This window comes from Triticum dicoccoides, chromosome 6A (genome assembly GCF_002162155.2).
Source record: "Triticum dicoccoides isolate Atlit2015 ecotype Zavitan chromosome 6A, WEW_v2.0, whole genome shotgun sequence".
In the NCBI taxonomy this organism is placed as follows: Eukaryota; Viridiplantae; Streptophyta; class Magnoliopsida; order Poales; family Poaceae; genus Triticum; species Triticum dicoccoides.
In genome coordinates, this window is record NC_041390.1 from 608,119,611 (window position 1) to 608,138,106 (window position 18,496).

Consider the following 18,496-nt stretch of genomic DNA (forward strand, 5'->3'; position numbering starts at 1 on the left):
TGTCGGATGAGAGTAGCCACTCTCGGTTCTGCATGATAGCCTCACACAGTGTGTTCTTCTGGCTTGTTACCTACCCATCTCATTTTTCTTTCGCCGACATGTGGCAACAGTAGTGGGAGATCAACATGCGGGCGGCCGTGACCGGAACTAAGCCAATGACATGCGACAACCTAGGTAGGTCCTTCCCTCCCCCTCTCTCTACATCCACCCACTCGGTGGCGGAAGATCGAGATGTAGGGCAACAATGACTGGCTCCAGGGTGCCTGGCGGCGTAGGCAAGATGGGGCGGCAACCTGAGCAGTAGGGTAGCGTCGGCCTAACGACAACCAGGGGCGCCGACCCAAGTGCATAGGGGTGGTCTCGCATTTGAGTTTTATTTGTGATGCAAGTTCATGTTGCCTCAGTTTTTAGTTTACAATCCACCTTAGTAAGAGTAGTAATACCGGAGGCATGCACACCTTGTTGGGACAATTAATAGTAACCATGTCTATATGGAATCATTACTATATCTTGGCCAAATCAAAATATACACACTTATTAATCTCAGACCACACATGCCTTATGAAGCATCTATGAGCATGAAATTGGCCTGAAAAGCCGGATCCTCTGCAGCTCATCCGGTTATCTATGCCGCCTTCGCGAAGCCAACCTTCATTTTACCATAGTCAAAGATAGTGTGATAGGCTCCCATGAATATATCACCCAAGATCCTGCCATAAAAAGTTCTGGTTGTTAGAGTTGAGAGGCACAAGTTCCACGAGTCCCAGTATTTGGAATGTTTGTAACAAAACAAAAGACTAGATATAATCAAATAAGTCTCATAAATTCCTAAAAGTTTGAATGTTTGTCAGAGTTGAGAGGCGCAAGTTCCACGAGTCCCACGACATCATGTTGATAATCAGATTTCCCTAGATGAGCTACATCATGTTTAGGTGGATGAGAATGTCATTTTATCGGAATAATTCTTGGTACACGCGTAGCAGTTAGTTGTGGTCATGGGTGTTGCTACAGAAGGTGCAACGCTGGGCTGATGGAGCTTGTCACTAAGAACATCGAGTGTATTACCAACAAGTTTATGGCTCGATTTGGATGGAGTGTCAATGTTAGGCTTCCTAGTATTGAGAGTAATCTTGGATGTCATAGTACACTCTACTTATGTTGGCTAGTATTGTTGGCTTCTTTCCCACTTTCGAGTGAGATCATTGTTTGGCGACTTTCTAATAAATGATGTAGTAATGAAAGGTTCCATTATCCAACAAAACTAACACAATTGTATGATGAAACTTAAGTTCTACACTTGAAAAGGATTAACATCGATCTTATATATATATAGGAAAAAGCTATGAGAACATAAGACATGCATAATTTTACCAGATAGGACCACGGGGAGGAGGAATGTCCATAGCTACGAATCCACTGATGCACTTAGTAGCATCTCCCTCGCCAATCTTCAGGATGTACTAAACAATGTAAATAGTGTGGAGCCATATTAGTTTACTATAATAGAAGGAGAGTGCAAGAAATATATAAATCTGAATGCATGAGATCGATTTTCTTCAAGCACTTATAATTATTCCCAGAAGCAAGGAATCTAATATGCATACTTTGCCATCATTTAGTTCCACTATGATCTCTATAGTTTGTGTCGTTCCAGTTGTACCGCCTCCGGTTGCACTAAATAACCAAAGTTTTAACTATGTGTACAGTACTAAACCTTGTGTCGTACCATTCCTTTGACCAAATATACATTTATAGAAAGAGGGGGGGGGGCACGAAGCATACAATACTACAAATACCTAATGAAATTTCTAGAGTACATAGGTGGCCTAAGAAAATTAAGGAGAAAACCAACATTATGGACCTAGGAGTAAAGTATCAAAAAGGTAGTGGGAAAAAAGAACATCTAAAATCTTTAATATAATGGCACTTAATAAAGTGGTGGACTTGGTAGCTATTCTGAATCAAATTCAAACCAAAAACACGAAGGTAGTAATCATAGAGAAAATCAATACTTGCTCTGGTGTGAGTGCAAACTTTTTGCCGATGGAGAAGGCGACGTCAGGCATGGATGCAAGTCTTTTGCAGTCCACTGATGATTCTCCCATAGGGCTAGGGATATAGCCACATAGCTACAAGGTAAGATAATTTAGCAAAGTTTGTACAACTCAAATGTGTTATGGTAGTACATTAATTTGGTATGTTTTCTATCTCTTATACCAATGAGAGATCCCGTGTTTGATCCTGTGCAAGTTGGTTCTTTTCCCACATAACAGCCATCTCACAAACATGGCACATGGCATCATTCGATCTCCCGGTTTCATCATCTACCACAGTCCGAATACCAAAGCTGCCATTACGTTGTAGGAGGAAACAATGTCAACCATCAAGACATAAGTAAACCAATGTGAAAGGTAAAATGGCATAAAACTAACTTCATGAACGCCAACATTTCTACCAACAAGATATTATATTTATTCTGTGCTAGATAACAAAATATTTTTGGTGGAATTTTGGATGGAATTTGGTAGGTTGCAAAATTTGGAAATTGTGGCACAGGAGTTGGATATAATTTCAAAACTCATTCAAAAATATATTTTTTAACACAAAAAGTCCTTGTAGTCATCGTGTTTGACATTGTTGTTTCTGGTCTTAATGTAAAATCACACGTCCTTGGTTATAGAAGATATATTTGACAAAAATTTAAGCGTCTGATATTAAATTTGCCTTTTTTGGAAATTGCATAGCCTTGTACTACCAATGGTATCATTCACAATGAAGTGACCACTAATTTAAAAATAATTTTACGTGTAAACATTGAATCTCTATACCAATATAGAAGGCGAAACTTGTTTTTAATGAATCAATACGAACCATCTAAGAAGATTGGTCGAATGGATGAGAAAATAACTTGAAATCTTGCACTCTATAATTACTCATGAATTGCTCTCTTACTTCCACAAGTACACTTTTAATATTATAACATAATTTTCCGTTACATCTCCTTGATGTATCAATTACATCATTTTTTAGGTTGATTTTAAGATTTGCCTTGTTGTGCACGGTACTCTAGCCTACCCCAACTTGTTTTTTTGAACCTGTAAACAGTAGGAGAGGTTAAAGGCTTTGTTGTTGTTCACGAGTTCACAACTCTTACCTTACACCTTGAGTTCCACTATGAGTGCATAGACCAACAGAAGGACATATTTTTGTTGGGTCGATCTGCATCATAGACCCACACAAAATAATTTTATAATCCCAATATATGACTAATCAAATAAGAAAGAAGCCTTTGGAAATATGCAAACCTCATTTAGCAATAGATCTAAGATCCGTTGCCCGTACTGAGAAGCAACTTCCTTGCACTCTTGGCTGAAAATCCCAGGTGCACCAATCTTTTCATTTATCTGAGTAATAATTGCCTGCATATTTCATTGTTGATTTGGTTTTATAAGACACACAAATATTAAACTAAAAATAGAATATGCACCCTCCCTAGTAGAAACTATGAGGCATTGATAATTATATTGCATGTGTTATGATTCAAGTGGTCTATCGGGCTCTATTTCACTAACATTCACATTATGTAATGTACCTATTGGTGCATATTTACTTTGTAAAAGTTATTATTTTCCAAATTTATTCGGGAGTTTATATGCATTATGCTTCAATTTGCTTTAGTGCTTACCCTTCAAGTGTAGTCATCAAAAGTTTAATAAAAAAGCTATAAACTAAATCTATCATAGGATGCATCTTTACTTGTAGCAATACACATTTTCTATGGCAAAAAGTAGAACTTATGCCAAAATTTTGGGGCAAGGATCGTCAAAATTGGTTTACTAGAAATGTTGATTATTCAATTTTATATAGCAATCAATGACCAAATGATGTAGAGCCTTTTTCCTTGCTTATGTATATAAAGATAAACAGAGCTCCAACACATACAGTGGGACCTACAAGCAACGAAGTTCCCGAATCTGCTATAGCTGCACAGCGAGATGTACATAATCCTAATACATAGAGAGTATAAGTAAAATGGTTGTAAACACTTTTTATTTGTATAAAAGTATAGTAATCACAATAGTATGCATTGTTATTTTTTCGGCAAGTTGGTACCTGTGGACTTTCCTCCAATCAAGACATCACCCATATCAAACTGCAACAAGTGACACGCAAAACAAAAAGCAACAAGTGAGTCAAAACTTCTCCTCAACAATTAGTTTCCACTTCTTGAATGTTAAAACTACTCAACTAACTGAAAGATACTATGTTCTTCCTTGTGATGCTTAGGATCAATTCCTCCAAACACAATTTCTCCCCCCTGCCCTTCGCCAGCATGCCGGTTGAACCAGAACGAGAAAACAGGGCTACCAACCACATGTTGGTTAACCATGTTGTACCTATAAATATTCTTGTGATGTCAGTGATAATGGATATGGTCATATGCTTCACATTTGAGGGTGCCAATTCCATGATATTTTACATTTTTGCAATATGGCATCAAACAAATTAGGAGAACCCATAGTGCAATATCTAGATCTTAATAACACACCATGCATACGGCAAGCATATAAGTAATGAAATCTCTCCCTAATAATAAAGCACGGATTGGGTCTCCGGGTTCACCGTCAGAATACGCTTTCTTGCTGTGAATTTACGCTTTCAGGTCTTTTTCTTGGAACAGAAAAAGAAAAAAATGCAGAAAACTGCGTCTGACAGGATTTGAACCAAGGTCGCTTGGAGATAGCCTAGCACCCCTAGCAAATTCAGCTAGCTTGCTTGTCACGTTAATTAACTGAAATTTAGTTTAATCTCACCAACACATGGGCCGAGCTGGCCCACTCCATGGACGCAGCCAACCAAACAGGCCTATTTGTTGCCAGCTAATTAGTCCCACCTCGCCTTTTTCATTTTAATTCCACCGATTTATATAGGACTATGAGTTGTATGACAATCAACAAGGAGCCTCGAGGATTAACTAACGAAGGATGAGATGTGGGTTGGCGTTGTGGCTGCACGATACACGAAAATAGAGGGGCATGAGAAAAATAAAAGAAGAAAAGGAGTCGGTGCGGCTAATTGCACGAGAAGGAAGGGGTTTCTCGAATTAAGAAGAATGAGAAAGGAAATATATATGCTAATTGCATATAAAAGAAGGAAGGAGTTTCTCCTGAGAAAGGAAACACGCGTGAGAATTAAGAGGGAATGAGAAAAGAAGGAAAGTGAAAGGACATTATATATGCTAATTTGCATATAAAAGAAATGAAGGAGTCGTTGCACGACAAATATAGAATAAAGGAGAAAGAGAAGGAGGGAAAAAGACACTAATTACATGAGAATTAATAAGTTAGGAGAAATAATAGAAAGAGAGATTTAGATTTGCTAGCTTAAAAACAACTAATTACATGAGTGTTCGGTCTACAATTTTATTGTGCCTCCAGCTATTTCATCGGCTACGACACATACATTCAGTTTTTATAGCCCAACGGGGCCATAGTTGCCTATCACACGTCCTGATCTGATGCGGCCGGGGTGCATCTTTTCAATCTCATTAACCCAACTCATTAACGTAAAAAAGTAACAATTTTGATGGTGTACTTTTTGTTACCTTTGTACCCATCATCCATATAATTACAATGCCCATGTGACTAGTTCAGTAGTGCCCCAATGGCATTCATGACCTCTCGACAAGGAGACTAAATGGTGGTGGGTCGAGTCTCGTCCATCGCTCGACTGGACATACAAAGTGTCCCGGATACACGCAGACAGGAAAAAAAAATAGACTAGAGTTTTTACAAAACTTGACTAAAACATGAGCGACAACATTACAATGCTGACGAACATGCTTGAAAGTCGAAGAAGCGAAGACGAGGGCACATCGAAAAAAACTTTAGAACTCATAAATAGTCCCACCTCGCTCCTTTTCAACCAATTCAATCCATTTATATACGTGAGTGACTTTGCCGCATCAGAAATCAACTAGCCTCTGAGGGGAAAAGAATGAAGGAATTAATCCGCAAGAGAGGAAAGAGCGAGTACGTTCGAAGGAAAAATCAGATAAGTGCACAATCGGGCAGCCAACATCCACGCGTGTGTGGCCCAAACCAAATATGGAAAATCAGATAAGGACAATCGGCAGCCGCCGGCGACGGCCTGGGAAATCAACCCAGGAGAGGGAACGGAATGGAATTAGAAGGATGAAGAAATAATTGTGTTTTTTGAGAAATAAATAATAGAACTGATTACTAGAATATCCCATGCACCACTATTCTTTCATTGATGAAAGATGTTAGGATGGCTTATTTACGTCCATGCGTCATACTCCGGAAAGAGATAACATTATAAATTTATATCGATGTTTATCAGAACTGGATCTAAGAAATGGCGCTACTGTCACACAGAGCATGTTTTATGAATTTTTAGCCCGTTGCAACGCACGGGCATTTGTACTAGTCTCTCCCTAATAAAAATAAAGCACGGATTGGGTCTTCGGGTTCACCGTCGTGGAGTTTTTGCAAAGAAGCCCCTAAGTTTTATAGCAATCAACCCGCGGTCCACTGTAATCCGACCGTAAGTGGAAAAGATAAAACGTTTCGTACGCAGCCTAGACTCGGCCGTCGTTAAAATTGCTGTCCCGCACAAGAAGCAGGGTTCCACCGCCGCCGCCGCGCCCCCACCCCTGCTCCTCGTTCGCTGAATCCAGACAAGAGATCTGCAGGATCCGCCGCATCTCTAAGCGTTGGGAGCTGCCGACGCCATGGCCGAGCGAATGGGAGAGCCGCCGTGCTGGACGAGAACAACCACCACGGATTCCTCGCCCAATTCATGATCCAGTTGCATCTGCAATCTCACATCTCACATCTTGATGCCGTATTGGTTGCCGTCATCCTTCATAGTGCCCTATTTGCATAGCAGTATAATCGGGCTCGAAAGTCAACTCGTGGAGCAACGAGAAAGACTCACGAAGCGCATACGTGAGCGACGCAGGCAGCGGTGGATGTCAACGAGTTTGTGCAAGAGAGACAATTGCAGATTGATTCGATCCTGGAGGCGACGGCTAGGGCACGCATGAGGCAGAGTTGGCGTTGCAGCAGGCAGCGGTGAGGCGTGACAGCAGTGGACGGTCAAGGTCCAGCCGCTGGCGAAGGCAGCAGAGCAGCAGCTTGGCGGCCGAAGGCGACTTCCTTGCAGACGACAGATCAATTGAATTATTGCGCTAGCTAGCAAGCTAAGCAGCTCGATGACTTCCTTGCGGACGTCGGATCGATTGAGGCCTGCGTGATGAGTGACGAGGCAGCTGGATTGGTTTCGAACTTTCAACTGATTGATTGAAGCACAACGTGGGTTAGCTACCTAAGCGGCTGGATGGGCTTCCTCGCAGATGGATCGACGGAGGCACTGCGTGATGACCCAAGGCACCGATGCATGCCGGCGCTGGCTCCGTTGTACTGTACAAGGCAGTCGCCACCACATCTGTCGTCTGTGGATCCGAGCAGCCGCTTGTCTCCTGCGGCGGCACGTGAGGACGCTGGAGCTGCCTCATCCGGTGCGGACCTGCTGCTGTTCGCAATTAGGACGCCGCACCATTGTTAAAGCACTAAAACAACAGGTTTCCAGCGGGCGCCTGAACTGTCTTCTATGTTGATCATGTGATTTTACCTATCCTTCCTATCAAGAATTGCACGCACGTTACTGATCATAGTATAGATTTTTGGAAGCACTGTATTTCCTGCCTGCACATTATTTGAACAAAATTACATTGCATATATTCAAAGAAAGTACATGCATGCTACAATTGTTAGAGTAGAATAATTTCCAAACTTCAAATTATTATCAGATTATAATAATTTTGATTCCTTTGGTATCATTTATAAAGTGATTATATTTTCACGTCTGATCTGTGCTATTTTTTCTGGTGTTTACTGCATCCCGTGTACTGAGAACAGAGCTTCAAAAATCTCATGTGAGTGTTTTTTCTCGTAGGGAAGAGGACGATCTGCATATATTATTTTATACAATTTTTATGAGCATGATTCCAGCTTAATTTCTTTCATTGGCCATAGTCAATCCTGCTTCATTCACTAGAATGTAACATTCAATCATTTAATTTCAAAAATATAACTTATTTTTAATATTTGAAGACCAGATCATTGTGTGTGCCAGGCTTTTATCTCGTTGGTGATAAATGAAAAGAGAGTTGCATATGCTCATATTGTTGCAACCACGGGTTATGCTATGCTTATTGTATAATACCGATAGACGATGAAGTTTGCATGCGCTCATATTATTGCACTCAAGGCTTGATGGAAGAAACAGAAGGACTTGATTTACGGGGCTTGTAAATTGGTTGCATTAACTTAAAAATGCCTAATGTATGTAAAGAGTACTATATCCTCCGGTCGCGGGTGAGAGTATTGATCAAAGTGCCCTATCCACATGGAAGGTTCCTATCCATTTTCACGGCAGCCGATTTCAAAGAGTTTATTCATCCCATCATGCTTGCGTTGTGTCGTGGAATGAAAGGGGGTCTTGAGCAATTGGGTTAGGGAAGTGTGGGTTTTTTTTCACCCGATGCAACGCACGGGCGTTTGTGCTAGTATTAATTAATATCCAATGTTGATACCATATATTACCAAACAAAGCTATAACTGGGATATTCATACAAATAGCTTTGCTCACCAGACAGGTTCAACACCGCCCCTGGCGATTTCTTTAAATCCAAGACCGAGAATGCCATCGAACTTCCTAAACATGAAAGTAATACTTGGTTCCCTGGTAGCTTCGATGAAATCCTAGCAGAGTACCATAAGAAAATTAGTATACTCTGAAATGGGATGCACATGATAGAGGGTTAGAGAACATAAAGAAGTGTGCACTTCTTGGCATAAACCTGATTTTTTACAACTACACCACCAACTTGCACATTGTCCTGGCTAAGATAGCCAGAAATTGCACCGGTTCCGTAACGAAGTGCGACCCTTTTTCCTGCCAAAAGGGGAAATGAAAATTAGATTCATGAAAATAGAGTTAGGGTCTGGTGGCTCCAGCTTTTTTTTTTGGATTTGGCTCGAGCTTTAATAATACTATAAAAGACGTCTACCTAATGCCCAACTGAAGGAAATACATGCATGGCAACGTGTTAGGATAGCATCATGTTATCCTTATCTCTTAATGATATCAAGAATATGCTTGATTTATACATTATGCTTCCCATATATACTGCAAAAACGTCTTACATTTAGGAAGAGGATGTAATAATTATTTCACTGTATAAAAGAGGAAGGCGCGAGACACAAACCGTTCTGCTTGTACGTGGCGGACTTGCTGGCCTTGTAGCTCGCGTGCAGATAGCATCCAATCTGCAGCAAGGATTCACAAAAAAACGCACTCTCCAAATCACTATCGTAAGTATAACCAAAATGTGTAAGACCCATCCCAAATCGGAGCAAGCCAACAACACTACGCACCGAGAGGAAGCACTTGGAGGAGGGCACCCAGAAGTCGGCGCTGCCCGTGTCGAAGATGACGGTGAAGTTCTGCGGCGGCGTCCCGACGCCGACCTCGCCGTAGTACTGCGCGTTAAGGTGGTTCTTCAGCGCCACGACATGGCCCTTTGCACCTTTTGTGAGCGCGGCGTCGGCGTTGTAGACGAGGCCGTGCCGCCACGCGAGGAGGCGCTGGGCGTCCTCTCCGGCAACGACGGGGCCGTCCTCGTCCACCGGCCGCTTTGTCAGCGCCACGCGGACCAGGCCCTCCGCGGGACCGGCGAGGAGGGCGTGGAGGAGCACGCAGGACAGTGTTAGAACAAATCATCTTATCGTTGTAATCTCAACATCTTCCTTTATCTCCTATTGTATTCAAACTCTTGTACTCATCCTTGTACGCCAAGGCAAGTCCTTCGGCCCTATCAATATATATACGCACACGGCTCCCCTCGTGGGAGTAGGAACGCTTCATACTTTTACATGGTCATCAGAGCCCCTCTTTCATACATTTAGCCACAAACCAGAAACAAAACCCTAGATCATACCCGCGATCGCCGTCATGGCCTCCTCAGCCGGTGTCGCCCTGAACCTTGGTTCACCTCCATCAGAAAAGCTTGCGAGAGGGAATTTCATCCTCTGGAAGACGCAAGTTCTCCCAGCCCTGCGAGGAGCTCAGGTTACTGGGCTTCTGGACAACTCCGACGCCGCTCCGCCCAAGACGGTGGAGGTCACAAAGGCGGACAAAACCACGGCCCAAGAGCCGAATCCTCTGTATGGAACTTGGATCGCCAAAGATCAACAGATCTGTCATATCTACTCAACTCCATGTCTCTTGAGATCCTTGCGCAGGTCGTCGGAGGGACTCCACCTTCGAGCTCTGGACAACAATCAACAACCTCTTCGCCTCACAATCACAGTCTTGGATCACCAACCTAAGGATTGCGATCACCAACACCAAGAAAGGCACTATGTCTAGTTCAGCATACATGGCGAAGATGAAGAGCCACGGGGATGAACTAGCTGCTGCTGGCCGCCCCGTCTCTGATCCGGAGATGGTGGACTACATACTTGCAGGATTGGACCGCGACTACGACTCCATGGTGGCGGCGATCGGCGCTGTCAAGAACAGCATCACCGTCGATGATCTCTTTGCTCAGATCTCTGCCTTTGATCAAAGGATGGAGATGTTAGGCGACTCGTCTTCAGGCGGGTTTCATACATCCGCTAATGCAGTCTACAGAGGCCGTGGCTCGTCCCGCAACAGATCCTATCGCGGGCGAGGAGGAAGGGGGTGTGGCCGTAGTGGTGACCGCGGTGACCGTGTTGATCGCTAGCCTTCTCCTCCAATGGCAGCGGCGGCTTCAGAGGACGCCCTCGGCAGCAGCAACAACAGCAGGTGCGTGAGCAGCATGACTTCCCAGAGTGTCAGATATGTCTCAAGCATCATCCAGGGGGTGCATGCGTCTGCTAGTGGCGCTACGAAGAGAATGATCAAGAAGAAAAGGAGGCGCATGCGGTCTCCTATGGAGTTGACACGAATTGGTATGCCGACAGTGCAGCAACAAATCATATCACGGGTGAACTTGACAAGTTAACCATGCGGGAGAAGTACAACGGAGGTGACCAAATTCGCACGGCAAGCGGTTCTGGTATGAATATTACACATATTGGTAGTTCAATCGTTAAAAACCCCATGAAAAATTTGCACTTGAAAGATGTCTTGCATGTTCCATAAACTTCCAAAAATCTTATTTCCGTTCATCGTTTCACTCTTGATAACAATGTTCTCATAGAATTATATCCTTATTTTTTCTTGGTTAAGGACTTGGCAACAAGGAGAATAATTCTTAGAGGACGGTGCGTGGGAGGTCTCTACCCACTCATATCATCATCATCTTCATGGTAGATAAACAAGCAAATATTGTCACCAAGCCTTCTTCATCAAGGTGGCACAGTCGTTTGGGTCATCCATCTTCAGTCATAGTTAAATATATTCTTAGCAAAAATAAACTCTCTTATGAGCCTAGTATTAGTGTTGAGTCAGTTTGTGATCCGTGTCAACAAGCTAAAAGTCATCAATTGCCTTACCCTATTTCTATTAGTGTATCTACTTCTCCATTACAACTCATCTTCTCAGATGTATGGGGACCAACCCCTACTTCAGTTGGGAGATTTTCCTACAATGTAAGCTTCATTGATGATTATAGTAAATTTACTTGGATTTATTTGTTGAAAAAAAGATCCGATGTATTCCAAGTCTTTCTCAATTTTCAAAACCTTGTTGAACGTAAACTGAACTCCAAAATCATTGCTATGCAAACCGACTGGGGTGGTGAGTATGAGAAGTTGAACTCTTTTTTTCAAAAGCTTGGCATCTCACATCATGTCTCCTGTCCTCATGCTCACCAACAGAATGGCTCTGCTGAGAGAAAACATCATCACATTGTTGATATGGGACTAGCACTGCTAGCAAATGCATCCATGCCACTTAAGTTCTGGGATGAAGCCTTTTTAACTGCCACATACCTCATCAATTTGCTTCCAAGCAAAGTTATCAAACTTGACACACCTATTACACGTCTCCTTGGTGTTACACCCAACTACATATCACTATGTGTTTTTGGGTGCGCATGTGGGCCCAATCTCAGACCCTACAACACACGAAAACTTGCTTTCCGCTCTAAAAGATGTGTCTTCTTAGGCTATAGCCCTATGCATAAAGGGGTTAAATGTCTTGATGTTCCTACTCGTAGGGTCTACATATCTAGAGATGTTGTTTTTGATGAGTCTGTGTTCCCTTTTGCATCACTTCATCTCAATGCCGGTGCCCTCCTTCGCAAAGAAATTCTTCTTCTTCCTACGCATCTTCAGACTTTTGATCGTGGGGGCGATGATTGTACTAACCAATGTGATGATATTCCTACTGGTACTGCTCCTACTCTTATGCTTGTGCAGGTCCCTGGAGAAAACAGAGCTCAAAATGATCAAAATCTCGAAAATCTAGCTCAAAATGATCTTATGTTTCATGCTGAAGAAGGAGACGAGCCGGACACGGACAACGAGGACGATCCGGCAGCGCCTGGTACGCCTGCACGCGCGCAGTCCTTGGATCGCGCGATCGAATCCCCCTTGGATCGCGCTCCCACCAGCAGCGGCTTCGGCTCCCGGTCCAGCCAATCCCGTGGTGCCGCATCGTCGACAGGTGGGGACAGCAGCGGGACCGCATCTTCCTCGCCCCGCGTGAGCATGCAGCCGCGGTCGGGCTGCGGATCCGCTGTGTCGCGCCGCGCGGTTACTTCCCGTGTGCCTGCAGGAGCGGCGGCCACACCGGTGGCCACAGGATCTCCTGTGCTGACTGCGCCAGATTCTTCCGCGTCAGCGCCTGATTCTCCCGGATCGGCTGTGGCAAGTGCACCTGCGGTCCAATCTATGGCTTCTCCAAGAGTCAAGGCTAGACTACAAAAAGGTATACGAAATCCAAAGATAAGAACAGATGGAACTATACCATATGTCATGTTGTGTATTTCAGGAGAGCCAACAACTGTGAGTAGTGCACTTGATAATCCCAAGTGGAAGAAGGCAATGGATGAGGAATATTCTGCACTAATGAGAAACAAAACTTGGCATCTTGTACCAAACCAGAAAGGTAAAAATATAATTGATTGTAAATGGGTATACAGAATCAAAAAGAAGGCAGATGGCTCCATTGGCAGGTATAAGGGACGTTTGGTTGCAAAGGGCTTCAAGCAACGTTATGGCATTGATTATGAGGACATCTTTAGTCCCATTGTGAAAGCTGCAACTATCAGACTTGTGCTAGCTATTGTTGTTTCCAGAGGATGGAGCCTAAGACAGCTAGATGTACAGAACGCGTTTTTGCATGGTGTTCTGGAAGAGGAAGTGTTCATGAGACAGCCACCTGGGTATGAAAGTAAGAAATTTCCACATTTTGTTTGCAAGCTTGATAAAGCACTCTATGGCTTGAAACAAGCACCTAGAGCATGGTATTCCAGACTGAGCTTACAACTGAAATCTCTTGGCTTCATTGCTTCAAAGGCTGATACATCCTTGTTTATTTATAACAAGGCAGGAGTGGTTATTTTCTTGCTTATATATGTTGATGATATCATAGTTGCAAGTTCTTCACAAAATGCCACTAATGCTCTTCTGCATGACTAGAGTTTGCCTTAAAGGACCTAGGTGATTTGCACTTCTTCCTAGGTATTGAAGTCAAGAAAACTCAAGATGGCATTATGTTAAAACAGGAAAAATACATCACTGAACTTCTGTCTCGTATGGGAATGAAAAATTGTAAGCCAGTACCTACACCCTTGTCTTCTTCAGAAAAACTTTCAGCATATGAAGGAGAGCCACTTCAAGAGGAAGAAAGTACAAGGTATAGGAGTACCGTGGGAGCATTGCAATATTTAACTCTCACACGTCCAGATATCTCATTTGCTGTCAACAAGGTTTGTCAATATCTACATGCACCTACTTCTGCACATTGGACAGCCGTCAAGAGGATTGTAAGATATGTAAAGCATACTATGGGAATAGGACTTCATTTCAAAAGTTCTAATTCCACTCTTGTGAGCGCATTCTCTGATGCTGACTGGGCAGGATGTAGTGATGACAGAAGATCAACTGGAGGTTTTGCAATATTCTTTGGTTCCAATCTTATTTCTTGGAGTGCCAGAAAACAAGCCACCGTGTCGCGTTCAAGCACAGAGGCTGAGTATAAATCCTTGGCTAATGCAACTGCTGAAGTTATTTGGGTTGAATCACTTCTTGAAGAGTTGGGAGTCAAAAATAATCGTATCTCATGCTTATGGTGCGATAATTTGGGTGCAACATACTTGTCTGCAAACCCAGTGTTCCATGCAAGGACAAAGCACATAGAAATTGATTTTCACTTTGTGCGAGAGAGGGTTGCCGCAAAGAAACTTAAGATACGGTTTATTCTCTCCAAGGATCAAGTGGCGGATGGTTTCACCAAGGCACTACCAACACGATCATTTGATGAGTTTAAGAGCAATCTTAATTTAGGATAGTTGAGATTAAGGAAGGATGTTAAAACAAATCATCTTATCGTTGTAATCTCAACCTCTTCATATATCTCCTATTGTATTCAAACTTTTGTACTCATTCTTGTACGCCAAGGCAAGTCCTTCGGCCCTATCAATATATATACGCACGCGGCTCCCCTCGTGGGAGTAGGAACGCTTCATACTTTTACAGACATGAGCATGAGGTGCCCGGCGGCTGCCATGGTTGTTGGCAAGCAGGATCGAGAGAGAAGTCACCACAGTTGACAGTAGTGTCCGGCCGGGGAAGGAGCTTGAGAAGAACGGATCGTCCAGGGGCTCGATCGATTTATATAATCGCCCTCACCATTGGATCAGGACGCCACGGGTGCTTTGGCGTACCAGAATATGTCGCGGGTGAATGCCACGGTTGTGTTCACGCAAGAAAAAGGCTTTGTAGTTTGTACCATTCGCCCGATGAAACCAAAGGTAGATTGTTTGTTCGTGGAATGTTGCTGCTGTACGCCATGGATCACAAACGTGACAAGACACATAAGATGATAAGGACCAGTTGTTGTGCAAAAGCACAAAGCTAGAGCAACAACAACAAAAATATAACAACAAAGGTATTGTGGTTGATCGCGCCTTCAGCTTTGTTTTTGGAGATGGGATCAAGAGTGCTTCACTTATCACGCCTCGATCGTACGTGGCCGCCCTTTTGCCACTTCAGTTTCAGTCCGAGCCGGCCGTGTGATGCTCCATGCAGATCTTGAGGTGCTTCCGGTGCACGGCTGACGGACGTATATAGAAAAATCTAAGATAAGTAATTGGAACCGGAGAGCATGGGCTAATCAGAACCAGAGAGCATGGTTTTTTCTACCTAATTAATCAGAAAAGGTGACTGGGCTTTTTTATTTTCTTGGACGCACGGCTAAGGAGGGACAAAAAGTATCTTTATGCTATGTTGTGCCAAAATTAGCAAAAAAACCTATCTCATGCAGCCCTGAGCATGCGTATACCATGATTTTCCATTGTCACCCGATCTCCACTACTCCATAGGGAAGTGCTACTAAACCAGGCGGCGGAGCTTCGAGCATCCAGACCCGCGCATGGTGTAGTTTTGTCTTGTTTGGTACTCGTATAGCTGGAGTTTTTTATTCTCTCTGACGCACACTAAGGAGGGAGGAAAAGCATCTTTATCTCACATTATGCCAAAATTGGCAACAAACTTTTTCTTGGCCTCTTTTTTTTGGAACGTAGACGTTAGTCGCGTCCGGCTTTAAATTAATAAAGCCACAAAGGCAGCATCCAAGGGTTGCACAGCACACATCACACAGCAGACTCAAAAGGCCACATCAGCCACGCACAACACATTACAAAGTTCTTAAGGTAGGACCCGACCCACTCTAACTCAAAAGCTAGACCCCAAAAGGAAACAGAAGACGCTTCAATTCGCTTGCCGCAGTCTTGGGATACTTGTAGCTATCTGTTCCATTATGCTTCTCATAAGGTCGACATCACATTGTTTCCCCAGCGGCGCCCAGCTCTGTAAAAATAAATGGCATTTGAAAATAACGTCAGTCAGATTAGCCGGAAACTTATGTTCCATAGTCATCTTGTTACGCACTGTCCAAAGGGACCAAAGCAATGCACCCACGCAAGTCCACACAATCCTGGCTTTGGCACCCCTCTGCACGTGCAATATAGTTAACAGCTCAGTTCCCGATCTAGGATTTCAATTCTGTTGGAATACCTGGCGCACCGCGCTCCAGGCAAAACGAGCCAGTGCGCATTGGAACATGGCATGGTTCGCATCCTTCAGCGACTCACATACTACACACGTCCCGTCCGAGGGCCCGTTGCGTTTAGCTACGTTATCAGCCGTCGGTAACCTATTCCGGAACAATTGCCAAAGGAAAATCTTAATCTTTAGCGGCACCCTAGCCTTCCAAAGGTTCCTAGCAATATCTACAGCGGGACCCTCCGTCAACCTATTGTACAGGGACTTCACCGAGAATTTACGAGACGCCGCCAGGTCCCAAGAGACCACATCCTCATCCGTATTCAAAGTAGTGTGTCCCACTTGTGCCTGAAGCAAGTCCCAACTTGCTATTTCCGCCGCGTTCAGCTGTCTCAGAAAGTGAATTGCAGGTGGCGTCGAGCGTAAAGCGTCTCCCACCAAAATTAGCGGGTCCGCCGCCACCTGGTATAACAGCGGGAACTCCTGCCAAAGCGGCCTGTCACCCAACCAACGATCCAACCAGAACCTGGTAGACCTGCCGCTATTCACCTCGAATCTCGCCCCTAGCGAGAAGGCCGGCCTAACCGCCTGGAGCCCATTCCAAAACAGCGAGCCCGATGCCTTGGCAGTGAACACATTCCCGTCCAGGAAGTATTTTGCCCGAAGGAGGTCCGCCCATAGACCGCCTTCATTAGAAGCTAATTTCCACCACCATTTGGTAAGCAAGGCCACATTCATAAGTTTGGAATTAGTGATCCCTAACCCACCATACTTCTTAGGACGGCACACCGCTGCCCATTTCAACATATGGTATTTCTTTTTAAGCCCCGCTCCCTCCCAAAAGAATTTGGATCGCGGGGTATCAAACTTCCCATGCACCCCATCTGCCAACAAGAACATGCCCATCGTAAACAGAGGGAGGGAGGACAAACTAGAGTTGGTGAGAATCAATCTAGCCGCAGAAGACATAAAACGTCCCCGCCACGGACTAACCCTATTGGCGACTTTACCATACAACGATTCCCATTCGGAGATGGCAAGCTTTTTATGTGAGATCAGGAGCCCCAGGTACTTAATTGGAAAACTCCCTAGTTTACAATTAAGGAGGTTAGCTATCTTGGCCCGATCGTGTTGGTCCATTCCCATTATAAAAACCTCACTTTTGAGGAAATTAATCTTGAGCCCCGACAGCATTTCAAAGGCGAGGAGGAGCAACTTGATGGTTGCAATGTTGTGTTCATCGGGTTGAAACAACAACATCGTATCATCCGCGTATTGCAGATGCGTCACCCCCCTAGAATGAGGTGTGGCACTAAGCCTTTCACATGACCCGCCCCTCGAGCCCTTGCCACCATCGCAGCAAGCGCGTCGGCCACGAAATTAAATATCAAAGGGGAGCTAGGGTCTCCCTGCCGGAGTCCCCTTTTGTTTCGAAAGAATTTGCCCATCTCCCCATTGATCGACACCGTTGTTTGCCCACAACTAATCAGGTGCATAATCCTATGAACAAAGCCTGCATCAAAACCCTTTTTGAGCAGCACCTCCCGCACGAACTCCCAGTTCACGCGGTCGTAGGCTTTCTCCAAATCTAGCTTGAGCAGAACCCCTTGCTCTTTTGTTCGTTTTAGCTCATGCACGATCTCCGCGAGTGCAAAATATCCCCTTGAGAGAATTGCAGTGAAAAGGGAAGCAAGCCCAATTGCAGTCTCATCAGATCATAACCCATCGGCCAATATCGAGCCTCGTGACCCCGTCTGTGTTGAAGTTACTGCACTCAACCAATGAATGAACGAGTGAGAGGGTCATGCATGTAGCACTGATGTGCTATCTGTCATCTAGCCCTAAAGCAAAACATAATCCTTTCGATAGAACCTTTCTTTTACAGCCTTTTGATCCGGCAGGCCAGAGGTTTGGTAGATGCAGCAATGTCGACCACTGATGTAGTTTTGTTAATGCTTAGAAGTAATTCTGTTCATTTAGATGTAGCTTAAACATATTTTTGGATTTAACCGTGCAGCGTCATGGCGAAGCCTAATAATAGTAAAAAGATGGTTCAATGAGGAAGGATAAAGGCACGGTCTCTAGGTACAACAAAAGTGTGTGAAAAGTTGTAACTAAAGAAGATGACCATAGAGAGTAAATGAGGAAGTCCATCAAGGCGAGAAAACGAGGAAGCTGTCGATATATGGCAGACTTACCAGTAACTGAATTTCCTGTAGTTAGTTTTCCGTGGTTGAACCATTGCCTTC

The 18,496-nt window shown here is 44.0% G+C and overlaps 1 pseudogene; it reads right to left on the bottom strand.

Annotated features, from left to right (window-relative positions):
• Window positions 1-604: 604 nt before the first annotated feature.
• On the bottom strand, window positions 605-16,846 carry LOC119314572 (annotated as a pseudogene).
• Window positions 16,847-18,496: the final 1,650 nt, after the last annotated feature.